The 22550-nt window shown below is 42.0% G+C and overlaps 1 pseudogene; it reads left to right on the forward strand.

The window, feature by feature from the left end:
* Positions 1-22550, forward strand: part of LOC116786794 — a 43942-nt pseudogene that overhangs the window by 1867 nt on the left and 19525 nt on the right.

Genomic DNA, 22550 nt, shown 5'->3' on the forward strand with positions numbered 1-22550 from the left:
GAGCTCACAGTGAGATGTGCATGTGCTTTGCCTTCCCCTGCAACACTCCTCAAAGGGACCTGAGCTCTGATTTTTAGCAAATCTTTTGTCTTTCCTGGCTTTTTAAAGCCTCCATATCCTCTGATTGCCTTCTTTTAAAGTGCCTGAAATGGGAACAGAAATACTGTGGTTCAGACTAAGGGAAAAAGAGTATTCAGCAGAGAAGGAAAGTATTGCTGGTTTCTGGTTTGGTGATGTAAGGGATAAGACTTGCTCATGCTGCTGTTTTGGGAAGGCTGGAACCTCTCCAGGGTGGTGGGTTCTGTTAGACCTTCCTTTTCCAGGCCTGTTCAGGTTGTGCCTCCCAGAGAGGTGGGAGGCTGATGGTGCCCCCTCCATGTCCCAGAGCAGGAGTGACTGTTCTGTTGCTTGTAAGTTTTCAGCTCCCTCTGCACATTGTCCCCACCAGTCACCTGTCATGGTTTAACCCTGGCCAGCAACTCAGCTGCTCACTCCCACCCCCTCAGTGGGATGGGGGAGAGAATTGGAAGGGTAAAAGTGAGAAAATTCGTGGGTTGAGATGAAGGCAGTTTAATGGGTAAAGCAAAAGCCATGCACGCAAGCAAGGCAGAGCAAGGAATTCATTCACCACTTCCCATGGGCAGGCAGGTGTTCAGCCATCCCCAAGAAATGGGGAAAGACAAACACCATCACTCCAAATGTTCTCACTCTCTCTTCTTCCCCCAACTTTATACACTGAATATGATGCCGTATGGTCTGCAATATCCCTTGGATCAGTTGGGGTCAGCTGTTCCCACTGTGTCCCCTCCCAGCAACTTGTGCACCCCCAGCCTCCTCACCTGGTGAGGTGGAAAAAAAAATCCTTGAATTATCATCACTATTTTCAGCACAAATCCAAAACACAGCCCCATACCAGCTACTATGAAGAAAATTAACTTTATCCCAACAAAACCAGCACACACCACCTCTGATCCCATTGCCACAGACCACCAAGTAAACAGGTTTTTAACTTACACATGAGTAATAAAACCAGGAAAAAAAAAAGGAAAAATAAGTAAAGCAACTCTCCCCCAGGCTGCAGCTTTGATCCCTATTTCAGGGGAGTTAGTGCAGCAGTGCAATGGAGATTAGAGCCATCCCTGTTTCTTTTCAAAGTCTTTTGCTGGTGTTTCAAAGCAGCATTTCTGTGGCTTAGCAGGTGGTCAGCAGCTGAAAATAAAATGAGAGAGTTCTCACTCCCCAACTGATGGGTAGTGGCAGCTCACTTTCCACCCCTGTGTCTGGAAATGGAGCTGGAGAAAGAAAACAAGGTAAAGGAGAGCAGTGGGCGTCTCCTAATGAGACATGTCACATGCAGGACCAAAAAATCTCCTGTTCTGTATTCTTTGAGCTTGTGCTGAGCTCTCTAGGGAATCTTAAGGAATGCATGTTAGTAATTTCACAGTGAAATAATAACTTCTTCAGTAAACATCCTGACATTCCAAGGTCGCAAATGTTACAATTACCATAGTATTAGTCTCTAGGGTAATGATTTGGCTTTTATGTACAAGATCTGTGGGAAGGTGAAGGACAGAGAAAAGACTTTATTTTTCAATTGTATTTTCCGTCACACTGAGAGGACTTTCCTGTGCAGTCATTGTCATGCTGCAGGGAAGGAGAAGGGGTGGAAAGGAGGAGTGTGACTGATGTCTGCAAGGCACAGCTCAGCTCTCCGGTCTCTCAGCTGTCTGCATGGATCTCCTCTGGGAATTGTTGTTTTGGGAACTGGCTGCCAGGGACCCTGGTGGGACCAGGCTGCCCTGCTGCAATTAGCTTCCTGGGTGAATGACACCCACTTCCCACCTGTACAAGCATCTGCCCCAAATCACTGCTTTTTGCAGGGACCACCCATTGTATCTCTCCAGGATGTCCCCAGGATGGCAGGGAGGCCAGGTGGTGCATGGCTGTTGAGAGCAAGAGTTGTGTCCAGAGCAAAGTGCTCCACATCTTTCTCAGAAGTTTTGGGCTGTTGCTTTCAGTGACACTTCAATATCTGAGCAACCCTTCTGGCCTCCACCCTACTTGTTTCTGTGAGAGATTTAGGAGCTTAGCTCTGCTCTGTGCTTTCATGTGGCTACCTCCAAACCAGTGAGTTAGGACAGCTTTGTAACAAAGCTCTTTATTTGGTCTCTGGAGTACACAAGGTTTCCCTGTGCACCTCTCCAGGTTGCCCCCAGCACCCAGAGGTGGACCATGGACTCTTGCCCAGAGCTACTGGGCCCAGAGCTCCCTGTGTGCCGATCGCGGTTGATTGCAGCTGCCCTGTCAGGGCCAACAGCGTCTCTGTGCATCCTTGGAGTGAGGACAGGATAATGTGCTTTAAATGCACTCCAAGAGCAAGGCAAGATGTGGGAAGGGAGCAGAGGGCTAAATACTGGTGGCTCTCTCCCTCTGCTGTGTCTTGTGTGGAGCAGAGGTGAGCTGTAGGATGCATCCTGCCAGTGGCACTGCAGTGACAGAGCAGTGACAGCAGCTGTAGGGTGAGTGCTGGACATAGTGCCATGGGAAGGAGAAATCTCCAGCCTGATTCTTCTGCTCCCTCTTGTCCCTGAGCCTGGTTGTGAGGAGCATTGGTTCTGGCACATCCAAGATGGTCCTGCACATATATATATATGACAGTGATCACATTTTTCTCCTTCTGCAGAAGAGGTCTGCTATACAGGACAGGTATATAACACAAATCTCACTTTTAATGACAAACATCTCAGTTTGCAGGAGGGAGGGGAAAGCAGTAACAAGTTAAAGAGCTCAGTCACTGAGCTGAACCTGGCTAAGGTTCTCTAGTCACACCTGATACCAGATTGCCACTGCCAAGATCACTGGTGGCCTTTCAGAACAGACCAACAGTGTGTAGCAGTAGTGTATGAGCTCCATAACAAGACACTCAGGAAAGTTAGGATTCAACAAATGGCCATCTAATAGCTCTTGGTGGAGTGAAGGCCTTAAATTTGTTATTTTATCACAAATTATCTAATAACAAGCTTTAAGTGAGCATACTGCATGTCTCCTAATACTGTTTTCAGAGATAATTCCTGGTTTGCTCCCTCCTTACAGAAGTGTAGGGTAGTTACGGGTGTAAGGGACCTCAGAAGGTCTCTAGTCCAGTCTCTGAGAGGTAACATGAGAAATCTGCTTGTACCTAGAGTTTATCACAGATGATTCAGTGGGAATCTCACAGCTGAATTCATGGGTCTCCCGAGAAAGAATAAGCAGCTGATAAGTGTTTTGTGCAGCAAAGAACAAGGTTTGAAGGCCATGGCATTGAAAGTCCTTAAAATTTTTAGATTCCTGAGGTTGTGACCATCTTCTGAATTGTTCAGCAGCTGCAGGGCCTTTCTTCTTGCTCTCCTAAAAGAAAGCTCAGCTTTTGTGCATAGACTTTGAGTGAGGGTTGCCTTCTGCCTGACTAGTGACCACAGCACTCACCTGCTTGCCTTAGCCATGGGGGATGAGGTGGATACAGATACCTGGGCCGTAGGAGCACTTGTGAAATTTAGCCATTGTGTGACTATCCAAACACACTGTTTCTGTGTCTAAATGCAGAGCATTAGTCTGCTTGGGGTTTTATAGTTTCCTCCTACAACTCCTCTGTGAAGAAAGGGAGTTTAAGCAAATATTAAGCTTCGAGAGACATTTTGTATGGCTAGCTAGGGGGCAAGATTAGCAGTCTTTCATGTTAAGTCCCTGTACCTGGATTGCTGGACATCTCAGCTCTTTTGTTAGCATGGAAAAGAATCTCTCTCTCTCTCCAACCTCTATGATATATAGAGCATAACTCTGCAGCTTTGTCTCTCTCATCAAAGTCTTTGGTCATAATGTTAACAGAATAGGATCCTGATTTACTCTATATGTTTTATAACCTAGTTTATATCATTGATGCTCATATTAATAATTTGATTTGTCCAATAAACCAACACAGGGAAAGTGAATACATGTCACCTGCTCCCTAGACACAGATACACATGTTTCCACTGAAATTTGTTCGTACTGTAAAACACTTCCAGGATACCTCCTAGATACATCAGCTCTCAGGTGCATCTGAAAAAAGTGATAAAAATACACATAATGCCAAGTTACGTAAACATGGAAAGACTAACAGTGAATTTATTAAACAAAATCAGGAGTTATTTAAGAAACAAGTGCAGGAGGAATTCTGGAACAGAAAATAGAATCTTTCTTTTTTTTTTACTGCTTCTGCACTACCCTATCTTTGCTGGGTTTTTTCTCAGTTTGGATAACCCATATGTTTGCTGTTTCTGCATTTTCCTCCCTCAGTTCCCTTGCCATACCCCATTTACCTTTTCTGATTCTATGGGAGTCAGTTTTGCCAAGCAGGCTTTCTCTGCCTGCTGCACTTTATGATCATTTGTATGCAGAATGCAATCTATATGAATTAACTAGATCCTAAATATATATCAAATCCAAACTTGAGTTTTCAGGTTTGCAAAATTGCATTCCTGCCTCTGCTGATCCATCTGTGAGTAGGTACCATATGTCAGTTACTTTATCAGGAAGCTTCAGGGGGATCCATTAGAGAGAGTCCGCAGCATAATTAGAGAAAAGAACATTTGTTTTCCCAGCTGCCCTGTTTTCATCCTTCCTCTTCAAATGTTCTGCTGGTTTCAATTAAGCTCACCATGGATGCACCAGCCTGGTGAACCCAGAGAGTGAATTGCTTTAAAGACTTAGTATTTTATTTGCAAGGTGGATACTTTTCTGTTGGTTCAGCTGTAACCCCAAACTCCTAAAGCAATGCTATCACAAAATACCATTCCGCTCTGTGGTCCCAAGTGACACAGCACCATCCCACAAGGGTGAGCAGCTGAACCTCAGCAAGCCCCTGTGCTGGGGCTATGCCCTTTGGGAAGGGCTCTGTCACACGCCAGTGGCCACAGCTCCACCTCTGGCCCTGCTGGTGTCCACCTGGGTGCTTGATAGGACATGGGGGAAGAAGCAAATCACCATCCAACTCCTGAACTACATTGTATTGTTGATGTCTCTGACTCCCTAGCCAGGAGTGATTCAGTGTCACAGGACTCAGAGCAGGGCTGCCCAGCAATTCCCACTTCCTCTGCCTGGGCTGGTTATCCCTTTCCCATTTCCCAGCCTACCTGGGGAGAGGCAGCAGAATCCATGCAGACATCCTGCCAGGGCACAGGGCACTGCATTTAGCCACAGGATTAATATTTATCAGCTGCTTTTCCCTCTTCCTCTTGTCCAAGGCGAGAAGCCTGTGCACAAAGCATTTTGTTTCATTAAGGAGTTCTTTCGTTTTGATCTCTCTTTTTAACCTTGTTTGTAGAGGTCACTCTCTGGTTACAGGAGAGAAAGCAAGGGCAAAATATGCATATGCTTTAGGATCACAAATGTGATCACACAAATGGGGTGGGGTTCACAGAGCTCATCTTGCAACCTTTGCTGATCTAAAACAAACTGCTGCCTCCCCAGCTAAATTTATCCTTAAGATGGTGAGTGTGGATGTGACAGAGAAGCAGACTTCTTGCCCTGAGGCTTGCCATGATGGGTTGGACACCTTGGTGCTGGCTCACAGGGTGTCTGGGAGATTATCCTGAACCATCATGGCCCATTCAGCTCTCCACAGAAGACCCCAGCAGAGCTTGAAAGATGGCCTGGGTGATCAAATGTGCCCACACAAAACTAACCGAAAAATGGAGCTAATGGAAAAAACTAATGACACGTGCAACCAGATGAGAGAGCACCAGAGTAACAATAGTGTGTGTCTGCCCATCAGCCTCCCCCTATGTGGTAGGGACCATCTTTCTCTGTCTACAACCTCTCCTGCAAGGGCACAGCAGTGTTCAGCAAAGGCTGGGTGCCACTGCAGCAGGAACGTGCTGCTGATGGCTGGTCTTGCTTCCTCTGCAGAACCCAGCCTCCAGCGGAATTGAAGGAGAAGCAGGTGTTCAGGAAGGTGAAGAGAGTTAAGTCTGGTGGAATGGGACAAGTAGGAGGTGTAGGGGGCAGTTGTGCTGATCAGCCTGAGCATCCCTCCTGGGGAGACTCAAAGCACTAACCTCACCAGTTGTTCTGGCCTCCTCCTGTTTTTTCTTAGGTGAGATAGCAGCATCCCAACTAGACAAAGCCCACTGTAGCCAAAGCTGTAATGTTTAGTGCTCAAGTCTGACTGTGCATTCACAAGCCTTTCTTGTTTGGAAGCATTTTGCCCTGTGTGTTCCCCAGCTTAACTGCGTTAGGACATCCTTGGCTATTCTCTGCCTCTCTCCCACAGCTGTTTTTGTGTCTGGTGCACTTTGTACATCCCACCAGCTCTAGCATCCGTGATGTATTTTAGAGCAATTTCAAGTTCAGCTTTGCTTTCCCAGGTCAGGCTTCCTGGAGAAAATCCCATAGGAAGGTGTGACTTCATGCAATATGTCTCCAGAGAGCTTAGCAATGCAATAGATAGAGAGTGCCAGAAGTGCCTTGTTTTATTTATTTAAAGTAGATGAGATTTAGCTGCCAATACACACATTTTTTTGGTTTTCAATTCTTAGTATAATTACCTAACTGTGGAGATCCATGAGGAAATAAGGGAGGAATGGTTATTTAGCCAAAGGAGGACAATATCTGCAACTGATTAATAAGTCATGGATGCTTACTAGCTACTTATTTTTCACTTATTGCCTGAGAAGGTGTTAGAAATACAAAACAAAGGTTAGTTTCATGGGATTGAACTGAAGTAAGGATTTCAAGAAATGTCTCCCAGAAAACACTAGTGTGTACTAATGATGCAATGCCAGATTTCAGTTTATTTGTAGAACAGACACATCATGGTTGCCCGCTGCTCGTCCCAGGTTACCACAGCAGCTCTCACCGGGGAAGCAGAGCAGGATACCTTGCTTCTCTGTGCTCTCAATTGAGTTTCCTCATGTCATTTACAGATGGATTACATTCAGACAGTGGAAATCAAATATTTATAAAAACATATTTAACTCATTACCTTGTGTTTCAGTTGAGAGTTTCAGGACCAAACAGTAACTCTGACCTTGAAGAGGGTTTTCAATGCCTGGCAACTCAAGGCTGTGGTCCAGCAGTAAGAGCAGTCAGCCATAAGTAACTGAACTTCATCAGGTTGGTATGTAAATATAATTAAAACTTCAGAGAACTCAAATAAACATCAGACTCTTGATGAGTTAGTTCAGCTGTATGTGGCAAGAGAAATTTGCAAAGCTTATGTTGCTGTATATTGTTGGAGATTTGTCTGCTGTTGACCAAGGGGTTTGTGGATTTGGCAGGGGTCAGGTGGCATGAGGATCCATGCTGGATTTCTGCTGGCATGCGCCCTGTAAGTGGAGGCACCTGCTACTGTGCAGAGGCTGAGACCTCAGCAAAACTCTCATTTAACGTTAGCCTGGGTTTTATAGACTGTGTCTTCCACTGTTTTTAGAAGTGATGCTCAGTGTGGGTATTGCTTGGAGCCTCTGTGAAGGGCAAGGATCCACCAGGAGAAGCACTTTTTTGGAGCCAAGCATACTGTACTGAGGGTTACTCGAAGACAGGAAAGGGTATTTAATGGGTGTGTAAAGCCTGTGCCATGATCTCTGTGGCTTAAATGATCTGGAAGCCTCTCCTGGTGTTTCAGAATAACTTCTCATCTCACCTCTTGCATTTTTGTATTCCTCATTCCTGCTGTAGGCCATTGGACGCCCTCACATGCCAGCCTACTGGTCTCTGGGATTTCAGCTCTCCCGCTGGGGCTATGGCAGCCTTGATGTTTTAAAGCAAACTGTCGATCGCATGCACCGCTATGATATCCCATATGTAAGTATGACTTTTTCACTACGTATGCTAATTTTACAATCTGAAGTGAGGTGAATAAAATTATAATAGAGGAAAAATAATTATCCTACAAGAAGAATTGTAGAATAAAAAGATGTTCACAGTCATACGTAGTCCTTTTCCCTGTAATATCTTCATAATGCTTAAAAGAACATTTAAAGTGGGCTTTTAACATGAGGTTTAAGTGCTGCTCTTGGCTGCATAGCAGGTGATTCTGCTGTGGATTTGCTATTATGTGCTATGAGATGCTAGCATTTTAAAAATATATAATGGAACTTCTGATGCAGATCACTGCAAAATAGTTGCTAAACTAGGACTTCTACATTTTCATTTTGTCCATTTCTACCATGTAAGTTTGTAGGACTATAATTGTTACAGCCAATCTCTTAGGTTTCATTTCATACATTAGTTACCTTTTAGAAATAGAGTTGCATATGCTCCAATTTCTGTATCAAATACTTCCATTGAAGGCCGTCTAGTCCAACTGCCCTGCAATGAGCAGGAACATCTTGACCTAAACCAGGTTGCCCATCCAATTTAACCTTGAATGTTTCCAGGATCAGGACATCTACCATCTCTCTGGGCAATTTGATCCAGTGTTTTACCACCCTCATTGTAAAGAATTCCTTCCTTATATTTAGTCTGAATCTACTCTCTTTTGGTTTAAAACCATCACCCCTTCTCCTATCAGGAGAACAGGCCCTACATAAAAATCTGACCCTGTCTTTCTTGTAAGCCCCCTTTAAGTATTAAAAAGTTTCCATAAGGTCTCCTTGGAGCCTTCTCCAGGATGAACAACCCCAGCTCTCTCAGCCTGTCCTCATAAGAGAAGTGCTCCGGCCGTCTGATCATTTTTGTGGTCCTCCTCTGGATTGCTCCAACAGATCCATGTCTTCCATGTGCTGAGAACTCCAGAGATGGATGAAGTATTCATGTAATATTTCCTCTAAAAATGTTTAGGATGTCCAACATCTTGATATTGACTACATGGAACGTCGCCTGGACTTTACCTATGATAAAGTGAATTTTACCAGTCTGCCAGAGTTCATCCAGGAGCTGAAGAAGAAAGGAATGCACAATATTGTGATTCTGGTAAATTAACAATTTTACTAATTTTTTCTCCATTTGTAAGAACTATTCACAGCGTAGTCTTCACAGCAGTACCTAGATGCTAACACACATATACTATTGTAGCAGATTTTCCATTTTTGTCACTTGTTGACAAATTTGTTGCTCAAGAACAATTTCTCACAGATTTCATGTTTCAAAAGGTTGCATTTATTGGATATTTGTGTAGCAGCACCATCTCTATACCAACACATTAATTCTCTGTCACTTTTTCCCACTCAGTTATGAGAAATTTTGCCTCTGTTCAGGTCTGAGTTGACATAGGATTGCTTTCATACAACTCTTTCCCTGAAAACGAATAAATGGATTTAAGACACATACGAAAACAGCTGAATAGGGGAAAAAGTCTACTCCTAATCACTCTGGAAGCTAGTAACTACAATTCATGTTGTCTTGTGCTTACATTTTATCTAAATTAATGCAAGAGATGTTTATTTGGGTGAAAAATTGTGGAAAATGTATGTTGAACCTCTAACCAAAATTGACATATGGCCAAATGAATTAACTTGGACAGAAGTGAAAATTGGAGCTTTCCATCTTCTCCGGTTAATTTATCCAACAAAATTTGCTATTGGCTCCATCACATGTCCTTGTGCCAAAATGACTCTCTGTCACAATAGCTAAGTGAGCGCCAATGGTGGCAAGGGAACTGGAGACCAATTAAATTGAAATTTATACACAGATTTAAACAAAATAGGAAATTAAATAAAATGCCTTGATAGATTCACAAGATCTTGCTCTCCAGGGTCCCCCAGTAGTGCAGCACTGGGAGGGCTGCACTCCCCAGCACAGGATGCAATTTGTTCTCCGTAACCACTGGGGACAGGATAAGAACAAAAGCACTTTAAACTGCAGCAGGACATATTTAAGGTAGACATTAGGGTAAGGCTGCCTGTCTGCAAAGTGAGCTGAGCAGGAAGCTGGCTGCCATGGCCAAGGTCCCTCCCCAAGCATGTGCTCTGAACAGGTCTGACAGATGCATCAGGGATGGCTCACGCTGAGCTGACCCACAGCCACAGTGTGAGGAGGAGACAATCCCACAGAGTCCCTCTCAGGACTTTTTGCTGTAATTGTAGTCATCTGTTTTCTGCCTAAATGGTCAGTTCACACCTTTCATTTGGGCACTATTTATCTCAAACTACCAGTCTCTCACCCTTCTATTTTCTTTCTTGGTACACTGATTCGAGTATATTCTGCCTCAGCCTTTTTTTTCCTAGGCTAAACAAACTGAAGTATCTTATGCTCTTTCTATTGGGTGAGGTCTTCAGATCTCCTTATAGTAGCTCTCCCTCACATGTTCCCACTTTGAATGCATTTGCTTGTATAGCAGATAACTCGATTTCTCCAGTGTTCCTGATGATGCCCCACAGTGTTAGGAGAACACTATGGAAACAGAACACTATTTCCTTCTTTCTCCTAAAAGTTGTCTCCTATACCAGAGCCCTGCATCACATTTACCTACATTGTATTGGTGGCTCATGCCTGTAAGGAGCCCAGTTAATCCAACTGAATCATAACGGACAGGCCACTGATGTTTGGCCCTAAGTTGCTCCAGTCCTTTTAAAATAAGGGTCACATTCCTCATCTTGTCCAGGGTGTCCTGTCAAAGGCTTGTGGGTAGAGAGACTGAACAGCAGAGTCCTAAATTGTAGTACAGTTCCTTTTTCATTTGTGCTGGTGTACTGGAGTCAAGATAAGCAAGAGCCACTGCAGTTTCCTCATCTAAAAATCACATTATCTTGTCAAGTAGATAGATTCAGGCAGAAATGCCTCCTTGTCCTTATTTTTCCCTCCACAATTTGTTGTAAAGTTTAGCATATGACTGGGGATGGGCTAGTCAGCACCACAGATGAGTGTTTTCTTTTTAACTGGGAGTTTTTTGATAGTTTACTTAAAAGTACCTTCTCTGTATTTATTATTTGCTAATCTTCACTTTGTTGTACTATAATTCCGTTTGCTGCTATGAATCTCAAACAAAACCATGCAGCCCAACTGATCAATTAGATGTTGATAAAGGAAATAGCAGCCTGAAGGTTCCATTTCTTCTGCAATTGCAAATCATGAGAAGCTCCAGGATGCAGCAGTGAAATCAGTTTCCATCAGTGGAGAGCCAAGGCACAGAGTTCATACAGTAAGAGATTAGTAAGTCACTCTGATGGAGAGCAACTTTAAGACAAAAATAGTCCCACATTAACTGGATACATCGTTGGAAATAACCAAGCAGTAAGTGAGCACATGTGCTGTCAGGATTAAGTGCTCTTTCTGTTAGGCAGTTTAGGCTCCTTGTATCCTCAACACTGCTCTAAAAATTATCTCATCTCTTAGAGATGTGACATTAATTACCACCTGCCTCTTTATTGGTTTATCTCAAAAAAGTTTGCAAAACATTAATATAAGAGCAAAATACCAGGAGTTTGGGGTAGCTCTTCCCATGCAGTCTTGCCCTTCAATAAATACATGGCAGTCACCTCTTCTTCATCAATGTCAGGATGTTTCCAGTTGTTTTGCACTTGCTACTGGGTAAGAAGCTACAGGCAAGCAGTTGTGATTTAGTGGGTGAGCTATATTATCTTCTTACTTGTGAATTTAATGTCAACAACATTTCTAAAGTCCTTTCAGTTTCTCAGGTGGCACATTCTACATCAGTGCAGGAAATATTACTATATAAATTCAGCTGTTAGACAGATGCAAGGAATATAACAACTATTCTTAAGTCATGCAATGAGCTAATGGGAATCCAGATAGGAAACCCTTCTTTCCTCCTTCCACTAACCTATAACTAAGGACTATCTTTTGTTCTAGTTCTTTAGCTAAGCTTGTGAAGAAAGAACAAAAGCTGAGCCAGTTTATTCTTACCATTATTTAAAAGCTAATGTGAAGTATAGGTTACACCAGTACTGAAGTTTTCTATTTTCACTTTAGTACAGTTGCTGACATCCCGTCAAACTCTGTCTGTTAGCATTCTCTAGTGATGCAGAGCATTCCCCTAAGTTGAGTCAGGAGCTGGAACAGTATGAAGGGTTTCATTTCCAAGTGTTAGCAAAGCCAAGCTAGTTGCAATCAAGGTAAGCGTAATCCAGTTTGATACCGAAAGAACAATATTCTTTTAGATTCCCTTTAGGTAGTGACAGTAATGGGTGAGTTTCCAAAGTATAGCAGATTGTTGCCTTCCTCAAGATGATTTCAGGAAATGGGCTCTGACTGCAGCCACTTAGGGTCATGTAAAACCTTTGTTAAATGGATTTGGGAGTGCAGATCCTGACAGCCAGCAGTATTAACACAGGTAACCGATCTGAGGATGGGACCCTGAACTCAGTTGTGCCACCATCACTGGGTGGCTGGTGCCTCACAATCAGGAGGTCCAGTCCCCAGTGCTGGGAGCCCTCAGTGACTGTGGTCACCTTGACAGTAGCATGGCTCCATCACTGCAGCCTCTAAGTGCAGCCCTTCAGCGCTTCTCTCTCCTGACCTCCTTCAGAGGCTATCTCAATTTAAGGGAAATTTTGACTAAGAGTGTCAGTGCTTGGCCATCATTATTGAGCTAAATAATGTACATGCTTTGCTGTGTCAGAGCAAATATATTCTTTAGAAACAACAACAAAAAAGTTCTAAAAGTAACAATGACTACAATGAAAAATTATAAACATTATTACTGAAGAGGAGCCTTAATGAAAGACCTTGTATACCTTCTATTAAATCACACTAAAAATAGAAAGAGCTAGGAATGATATGAGTGACAAAATACTAGTCAATAGCAACATGCTTATGATTCAAAATAACACTTTAATAGCTTTAACGTTTTAAAGTCAAGCTCTGTGAGCTGTAGAGGCTAAGATTTCCAGAGGTGAGTATTTATGAATGTGCATCAAAGTCTATGATTGGGGCCATAGGTGGAAGTGCATCAGACTGGATAGGCGCTGTGTGCTCCCAGGTCTTTAATCAGTCAGTTGGAGTTAAGGATGCTCAGCACCTCCTTCCCAAGAGCTGCTAAAAAGATGAATTATGGAAGATTTAGCAGGCATGAACCTCCTCCCTCACAAACAACCCTTGAATGCATGGAGGGGTTTTTCTCCCTTTAGGACAATACTAAACCTGCATAATATATTAGATGTGTGCCCTAGAATAACCTTTCAGTTGAAGGAAACCAGAAGTTTGGATTAGGAGTAACTAATTAAGCTCGCTTCTTCTAGCCTTAAGTCCCTTGAGAGACATCTTTTCTACATTTACAACATAAGTATTGCAGATGGACAGTTTTCTCTTTTCCAAAGTTGAACTATTAAATAAGTTAAAAATGTAATGGACACTTATACTCCTTATGAAGGTGACACTGGAGCTAGATAGTTAAACAGAATTTTACACTTTAACTAGGGATTTAGCTGTAGCTTTTGTTTTTGAGGCACGGAAGAATATAATTCCCTCACCAGGGCTACAGTTATCAGAGGACTTATAAGTAAATCAGGCAATTAATTCAGGTATTTAAATGAGCTTTAAAACATACCTTTAAAGATACTTAGCATTTGGGATCTGATATTTTTTGTTTTCTAAGAAGTTTATTAGTTAGACTTTTATCACATCTTAATTAAAGTTCACTTAAATTATTGCACAAGCTATAAGTGAATGGAAGAATTGTTTCAGTGGTGTTTTTCTCTATGGTGTTTCATAACTGAAAGGTTTTGTCTAAAGCAGAACCTAAGGGAATAACATTTTCCAAGAAAAAAGTAAAGAATTCCCTTCTTCTAAAATGGCTGCAATCTTCATCTGTTCTAAATTACAAAAAGGAAATAGCTGCTCACAATTAGTGACATGTTGCAAAGTGCACTTATCTCCTTTTAGTTGGAGATGACTGCTGAGCAGAGTTGAATAATATCTCTTCATTCACTGGCATCTCAAAGCGTTGATAACTTTATTACTTACCGACATGGTGGGCCTGCCTCATCCCCAGAAGCCAATCAGTCTCCCTTTCGATGAGCTTTGTGGCTACTGGTGGCCATCCTGAGGCAGAGAAGTTGTTGGTGTCAATGCCACTGACAGCAATAGGAGGTGGTGATCCCCCCAAGCAGTGAGAGGGGCAGCAAGGACGAGCTATGGAGTCTAAAATGCTATGGTCGTGATGCCTGGGGAGAACAGAGGTGTAATGCCCCACATGTGAATTGGGTTACTTTGCATCAGACCGGCATAAAATACCCTTGTCCAACATTGGTTCTGAATGGAGAGCTAAAGGGGTCCTTTTGAGGTTTCAAGCCCCTTGAAAAGTTTTAGTTATTCCAGCATTGAGCTGTTGATGCTGAAGCAGCTGGAATAAGGATTGCCTTGGAGGAAACTCAGAGGTGTCCAGGTGTGGGAATGCCCAGCATAGGATTCACCCATAGCAGAGACCTTGGTGTGGGGGCTGTAAAATCTAGTGCCTCTCTAAACTAATTTGAACATCGAATGCCTCATAAAAAATAAACATGAGGGTATTTAATAATTTTACATTGCTTTTGCCTTATACAAGAAATACTCATGACATATCTTTAATGACTTTTTCTAAATTAGTATGTGCTCTCAACTCTTACTAAATTTTAATCCTATTTTCTTCCAATATTTTTGCAATCTGCACTAAGAACATAATCCAAATTTTTCTAAAATATACATATAGAAGAGTAATTGTTACCTCTGGGACTTCAATAATGGAAGTGTAATTGCTGTTTTCAGGACCCTTTCATAACCAAGGATGAGGAACCAGGCACTTAAAAACCTTATGATCTTGGCCAGGAAATGGGAGTCTGGGTGAACAACTCTGATGGTGTAACTCCTGCTGTTGGGAAGGTGAGCTTTTTAATTTTCTGATGCATTTGGTCTAGTGCTGCTTCAAAATGATACAGCAGCTCTGCAACAGAAATGGGAAAATAACCAGGATTTACACCTGTGACCCCTAGGCCTGGCCTCCCGGAGATTCCGTGTTTCCTGACTACACCAACCCCAGGACAGTGGAGTGGTGGACCCAGCTGTGTCTGGAGTTTAAGGTTGTCCTTGACTACAATGGGATCTGGATTGTATGTCTCATTATATCTGCCCTCCCTTCTTTAAAAAAAGAAAACAAGGCTTTTAATATGTGTCTTGCTCTCGTTATTAAAGGATATGAATGAACCATCCAATTTCTTAAGGGGCCAGTATCCTGGATGTGCTGAAAATGAAATCAATAACCCTCCTTACATTCCTAGTAAGTAAAATTTCCTTGTTATTTTTTTTTGGAAAAAAAAAGTCCATCCTCTCATTTTACATCTTTCCCTGTCTGTTCCATGTGTTCAGTTACACATCTGTTCAAGACTCTAGTGGCTCAGCTTAGATGGAGTATCAAAAATCAACCACTTTTATCTGTCCCTGGGTCTGCCTTGTAACAGGACTAGAAAAATGACCTTTCCTGCCATTCTCTGAGCAACTGGTCAGCATCAAAAAAAAAAAGAGCAAGATACCTATATACTATAGCTCAGCCACAGATTTATGGAAGGAGTAACCCTTCTGCTTTACCATCACCACTGCTAAGCTCAGAGATGGGCAGTCTCTGCCTTCTTCACAAACCATGACAAGGAAGAGGAGATCTCCTTGATGCCTTAATTCAATACATTGCCTTTCTCTTAGGAAAGAAATTTTCACTGTGTTATTAGAAATGGGCTAAAAATAAGTTTAAAACTGTCCAAGCCTACAGGAGACTTATAGAAATGGGAAAACCTGTTCCAAGAGCTGAGTTAATGATATGCTCATTGTTCCCCAGGAAGCCATGAGTACTTACAATTAGTACCAGTGGTCCTGGCAGTTAATCCAGCCAACATTTCCCCAGGAAAGCCCAGCTGCCTAAGCAATGTTAATATGCAGCAGGAAGTTGATACATAAATGAGTTATTGACAGTGAAATGTTGGAAATGTTCCCTTTTTCCCTTCGGGCTTTTGTACCGTCATGGTTGAGTAGTGGAACAGGCTCCCCAGGGAAGTGGTCACAGCACCAAGCCTGACAGAGTTCAAGAAGTGTTTGGATGATACTCTCAGGCACATGGTGTGACTCTTGGGGATGGTTCTGTGCAGGGCTAAAAGCTGGACTTGATGATCCTTGTGGGTTCCTTCCAACTCATCATATTCTGTGATTCTTAATTTTCTTTATTAAATCTCAATTCTTTTTACTCTGAATATAAGAGAAGCATAAACATAACAAAAGCATGACAAAATACTATAAAGAGATTGTAAATTTTTGAAAGCAGAAGCGGAGCTTTTAATTATGGTTTTGGTGTTTGCTCTCTCTGTATGGAAACCACTGCATACTGGCCCTGTGGGTCTTGACCAAAGCCGAGGAACTGATGAGACATTTCCATCTTTGCCTTAAGTTACCTTCATTTTTTGTCAGCCTTCAGAGCTGTGAAAAAAGATGTGAGACTTTGGGGAAAATGGCCAAAATATCAGAGATCCCTTTATCCTTTATTTTTATCCCTTTTTATCCCTTTGTTTTGAACCAGTGTTTAAGGGCTTTCTTTTATATTTCACTTAATGCCAACTCTGTCCATGCTCTTATCTGTTCAAGCCCTCAACTGGTGTAGATATGAGATGGGACCCAAGTGGCTTAGTCCAACAAGACATTAGGACCTTCCTGGGGCTAGCAGAGTTTTGGGGGCTCACCATTGTCTAGGTGATTTCATCTATGCAAGTCCCTGTCTCAGTGCCTCTGGCTTTTTGTCAGTGTAGCCTTCAACCTCCTTATCTAAATTTTATAACCATGATTACATGTAACTGTGGTTTGAACTTCTAAAAACAGATGTCCTTCAAATCAATTTTCTATAAAATACTTTATACTGAAGATTAATATGCAATTGTAAAATAATCAGTATTACTGAGGTGGAATACAAAATACTCAGAATAGGAATGAAGAATGAAACTATGATCCATGTGGCAGCATTTTCTTTTCTATCCCACCTTAATTTTATGGGGCTAATAATCAAGTGCCACTGGGACATTGTGTGACTTTCCTCAGAACCTTAGTGTCCTCTTCAAATACATATCAGTCAAAGTTACTTGAAAATTGCCTATAAATTAAGTTATGTCTGATGTAGATCAGCCACACTGGAGTCTTTTGTCTAAAGATCCAAACACAAGGATTCTAGCTGTGGTGGCACAGCAGAGCAGAGAGGCTAAGGTGGTTTCATGTACAGGGAAATGCACAGTAGTAATGAACTGCAAACATACAGGAAGTGCAATTAAGCAGGGAAATTGCTTGTTCATGGAGAAATATTTACAATAGTGCATGCACCCAATTAAGCATGCAAAAGAAGAATATTTTAGAATCTACCTTTTTTTTTTTTGAGAGAGAGAATTTTATAACAGTTTCAACTCCATCTTTGAAAATAAATACATTGTATAAACCAAACACCTGACCTGCCCGATTCCTGCTGAGCTTCATGTGGCATTTTCATGGCAATTACCTGCAGAGGATAAAAATTTTTTTGCATCAAATGGGCTTTGCCACCATCTCCTTAATATGGGATCAAAGACCAGGTAGCATCTGTGCAGCCAATTTATGCCTCATTTTGCTTACCTTTGAGTCAGCTGCAGCTGTGCCAGTGACATCAGGCCTACCCCTGACTATTACTGAAGGCAAAAAGTTTCTGCAACCTCTGTCTCCTGCTGATAGACAGAGTTACCGGATAGTCCATCCACATGTGAATATACCTGCTATAATGAGAACCTGTCCTGGTTCTCTTCTGTGCAGTCTATCGGGCCATAGCCACCAGCAGCCTGCAGACTGCTGCACCTCGTGCTTTTTCCTCCTCTGCCCACCTCCAACCCTCCCTGCTCTTGGGGCAGTGCCACTAGTCCTGCTGCCTTCCAGTCCTAAGTGCCTCAGGGCAAGGGAGGGGCCAGAGCTGAGTTTAGGTGTGAACTTTGCTGCAATGGGGCAGAACTGTGCTGCCTACCTGCAGCTGCAGCTGAGCGATACAGACACTGAGGTTTTAGGATTTCACACAACCATACAGGTGCCCTGGACATCTGAATTTCTGTTTGGTTTTCAGTGATTTTATTTTTTTTCCCTAGCAACGTTTTTGCTATTAAGTAAAATTTCTCACTGTGTAAAATAATATGTAGGCGTATTCTTAATTAGGCAATGCAAAATTTTTCTTTCTGACTATTGCTTAGTAAACACATGATACCTGTACAGATGTTTTGAATTATTTAACATAGAACTTGAAAGGAATTATCAGTCCTCTCCTCCCCTCTGAGGACAGATGTGTCTGTCTGCATCAGGTATTCATGGCTACATGCTAACCTCATGTCAGTGCAGGTCAAGCAATTGAGCTTTTCCTCTTCCCAAATCCTTTCATGTTTTCACCTCTAAATGTGTAGAAATGTGAAGAGATTTGAATTATGATGTATGTGATTTTACAGTGGTTTGTATCATTCTCAGGCATTTCGGATCGTTCTCTGGCGCAAAAGACATTGTGTCCTGACTCCAAGACTTACCTTGGAGAGCATTATAACACACACTCTCTTTGGCTGGTCACAGACAGAACCAACTTTCAAGTGAGTTTTCTAAGTATTTCTAGTCAGATTCAAGTGATTGAAACACGTTTTAAAAACTGCTGATGTTACCTGGAAAAGCTGTAATAGTATCTAATAAGAAACATTGTTTCGTTTTACTGTTCATCATTTTGTAAGAGGTTTCAAGAAAAGAGAATCTTGGAAGAAGGAACAGAATATATTCCAGTTTTACTTTTCTTAGCTAAATCAGGATATATGTGTAGGGCCTAACTTTTCAGCTGCTGCTTTAGTGTATCTACAGCAAGATGTTCTTATCCTCTGTTAGAGCGTCTCATGAGCAGCTGCAGACGCAGCCTTGTGTGATCCCAGGGGAATTTTTCTGTCCCTTCGTTGTTGTGGCAGAGGAGTTTCTATCAGTGTCATTGAAGAATCTGAACTGTTCAGCTCTCCCAGCTGCTTCTGGGGCTGCCTCTGGTTCCTGGCAGGCAGTGTTTTGCAGTTTGGCTTGGGACTCAGTTCAGGAGGGCAGAGCTGCATTGCAGCACAGTTGCTGTTAGCTACTGTAAAACTCATTTTGCAGCTGGGAAGCACTCAAAACCAGCTTACACAGGCAGACTGTTGCTGTGAAGCTGGAATGACAGTGAAAAGCTACTTGTTGGATTAAATCAAATGGGCAAATCATGCCTTTTCCAGCAGACATTGAGCTAAAACACGGAGAAACTTAATACCACAATGGAAGTGCAAAGCAGGGGTCCATATGCTGGCCAGTTTCAGAATTTAGCACTCATTTTCAGCAGTTGGATTGTGATAGCGTCCAGAGGACATGGCTAAGTGAGCCTAATTACGGTGTTGATGCATTTGTATTTTATATGCCAAGCCCAGGGGAAAGGAAGCAGCGGGTAAAAGCCAGAAGTAGTTTGCCAGCTCCTGTGGGCTTGGCTGAAGCACAGTCCAGCTTTTGAGAGAAGGAGCAGAAAGCCCTCAAACCCTGGACCTCTTAGCATCGTTTTTGGCCTCCTATGCCCTGGAGTCAGAAGAGGTCCTCCCAGCACTGGTCTCTCCACCCGGGTTTGCTCTCCGCACGCTGGAGTTCACATAACCATACACTGTCTTGGTAGTACTGTGAATAGGACCTTCAGATTTCCTATCTTCTTGAGCTGTTTTTTAGCTTTATTCAGTCTCTGTGCCAGCAAAGGCAGTTGTCTGAGACAAACCCTGTGAATTCAGCATCTCCATGTGCAGGCACACTTGTCCCAGCCCCTTCAGTGCACACACTATCCCAGCTGCGCTATTCCAGACTAATGCCATTGGGACAGTTACTGCTGCACAGCTCCTCACAGCCTCCCCTGTGACTGTGAACCTTCCCCTTTCCTGCAGGACTTGCTTCCGGGGCTCCTGACAAAAGAAACATATTTTGCTCAAATGTAGAGAGTCCTTCAAGGCTGGAGAATACCACCAAAAGCATATGCAGAGGTTGGATTTGCTGCAAAGCTGGGAAACTTTGGTGAAGTATTTTTCATACATATTCATTTGGTTTTCTCAAACACATTTCTTTTCAAGGCTGGTTTTATGCTCTTTCTGCATTTGCTCTTCACAAATAATATACTAAATTAAATTACTGACAGGAATATTTAGCAACCAGCATCAACTGCAGGATATTCGCTGAAAATGAATGACAACTTCATAATCGTATAAAAAACCAATTCTAAGAATTATTCTAAGGCAGACAGAGAATAGGAAATGTGTCATCTGACCCATGTCAAATGATTTGAATTTGAATACATAAACTAGCAGCAATCAGTTTGTGCATAGCTTAATGCCAAGAGTTATTTGCACATGATATTCTGTAAATAATTTAAATCAACAAATACATTTGACAACATTAGGACATGTTCAGCAATGGTTTGCAAAAGACTGAAATTATTCAATAAATTACTTGTTGCAAATTGTTTGTGGAGCTCTGAATCATAGTTGAGTTGATCTAGCATTGTCCTCATTAGCACCTGTATTTGCAAATGGAGCTAAAAACAGCCAGAGGAAGAGCACTCTTACTCAAGACATCCATGAAATAGCTCTAAAATGCCATTTGTACAAAGCACGTGGAGTCTTGTGCAGTTGTTGGGCCCAGCAGTGCACCTGCAAACCAGAACCAGCAGGTCCAGTGAGGTTCAAGAATTGTACCTCTTGCTGCATGTGGCCCCTAAGGTTAATATGTTTAGTCTTCCATGAGAGCTGTTTGGTTTTTTGCTTCAGAAACAAGTGTTGAAGCACTTCGAAGTCTCCCTGCCATTACAGACCCAATAGCAAATACTGGGCCATTACAATTACGGATGAAAGAGCTCTTGAACAAATCTCATTAAGAAAAGGGAGAGGGAAGTGGATGGTGAACAACATGATTAATATTTCATGCTAGGATTTCCCAGGGAATCTAAATTTTGTTGTGCAAATTGTATTAATGCAGAGTTGAATTTGAGTTCCTGCAATATATAATATTGCAATATGTAATTACATACAGAGATGACCCTATGTTGAGGAATTTTTTAATAGATCTGCTAATAAGAATTGTTGCACTTCATTGATTTTCTGGTGATGCAGTAAAATTATTTTCAAAAAGCAAGGAAAAATTCATTGTACCACTAATTCTGTAATGAAACCTCATATATCAAACCACGACAGGAAAGCAGAGGATGGGGGTGACATTTTGAATGATTACATGTTTGTTTTCTGTATTGATTATTTCTTTTTTATAAGATGTTTGGATATAATTTTGATATTTTTTGTGCTTTTTTTGTTGCTTTTAATTCCAGAATCTTAAAACTTTATTTGCCTATAAAAATCTCTAAATAAATCCTACATTGAGAAAAATACATATTGTACTGTTTTTTAGGAACCCACAGGACACTAAATTAAATGTACTAATACAGAAAGGAAATTATGTTTCAATTTTTCAGTTTGAGACACTGCTGAGAATAAATTAAACACACATTATTATTTAGGAAGACTAAAAATACCTGAGACAAATTGTTTTGTGAATCAGATAGGCAATAGTTTTTTTACTTTGACCACTGAGGAAAACTTTCCTTTATTTGCAGTTTTGCAGCCACCTTTTCATGTGACTTGGGATCACAGTAATAATTGTTTCTTGAATAACATCCCTTGGGATAAAATTGTGCCTGAATGCTTGGGTTGATCATATGATTTTTTTGGTTGCCAGTCTTATTTTTAATGACCTTGTTGCATTTCTTTGCAGTGTTGTCCAGTAGGCAACTGGAAAGCGAGCATTTGTCTTGAGTCGGTCTACCTTTGTTGGCAGTGGGAAGCATGGGGCTCACTGGCTGGGTGACAACTTCTCTCAGTGGAAGGACCTGTCAGTCATTGGAGTCCTGGAATTCAACCTCTTTGGCATTCCCTGTGTAAGTCTGGCGTCCTTCAGGCAGTTGCTGGCTCATACATGATATCACTTCAAATTAACTCAAATGTTTTCTGAAATAAGCCGCTTGAGGTGGCCAGCGGTAACGGCCTCCACTGCGTCAGGAGCTGCAGATTAGAAAAGGCTAAATGTCATCAGTCTTGGCTGCTGAAGGGAAACAGAAATAGCTCTGCAAGACTCAGACTGAGTCACTACATGCCATCCAAAAGCGATCCCTTTGTATTATGTTGTTATCATATTCTGTGTTTCAGGTCCCTTCATACATTTCTGCTTTTGCAAGCTGGGATGGAGAATCTGTAGAGTTATTGAAATATGGTCAGATCTTCCACAGTGATCTTAGTGCTCTAGGAGCGACTACAATCTCAGTCACAGAAATATTGTTATCGTTACGGAGCACTTTTATCAAGTACTTAGAAATAGGTTTTACTTTCCATAAATTATCTTTTTCAGCAAATTTCTGTAGTTCCGCATTTTTGGGCCTCAGTCACAATAATAAACACGATTTTATTTTTCTTTAGATTGGTGCTGATATCTGTAGGTTTAACTATAACACTACCTATGAACTCTGCCTGCGCTGGATGCAGCTTGGCTCTTTCTACCCATTTTCCAGAAGTCACAATGCAGAGGGAAACAGTGTAAGTAAGTGAAGTTAC

The sequence above is a fragment of the Chiroxiphia lanceolata genome, chromosome 5, assembly GCF_009829145.1.
Source record: "Chiroxiphia lanceolata isolate bChiLan1 chromosome 5, bChiLan1.pri, whole genome shotgun sequence".
Lineage (NCBI taxonomy): Eukaryota > Metazoa > Chordata > Aves > Passeriformes > Pipridae > Chiroxiphia > Chiroxiphia lanceolata.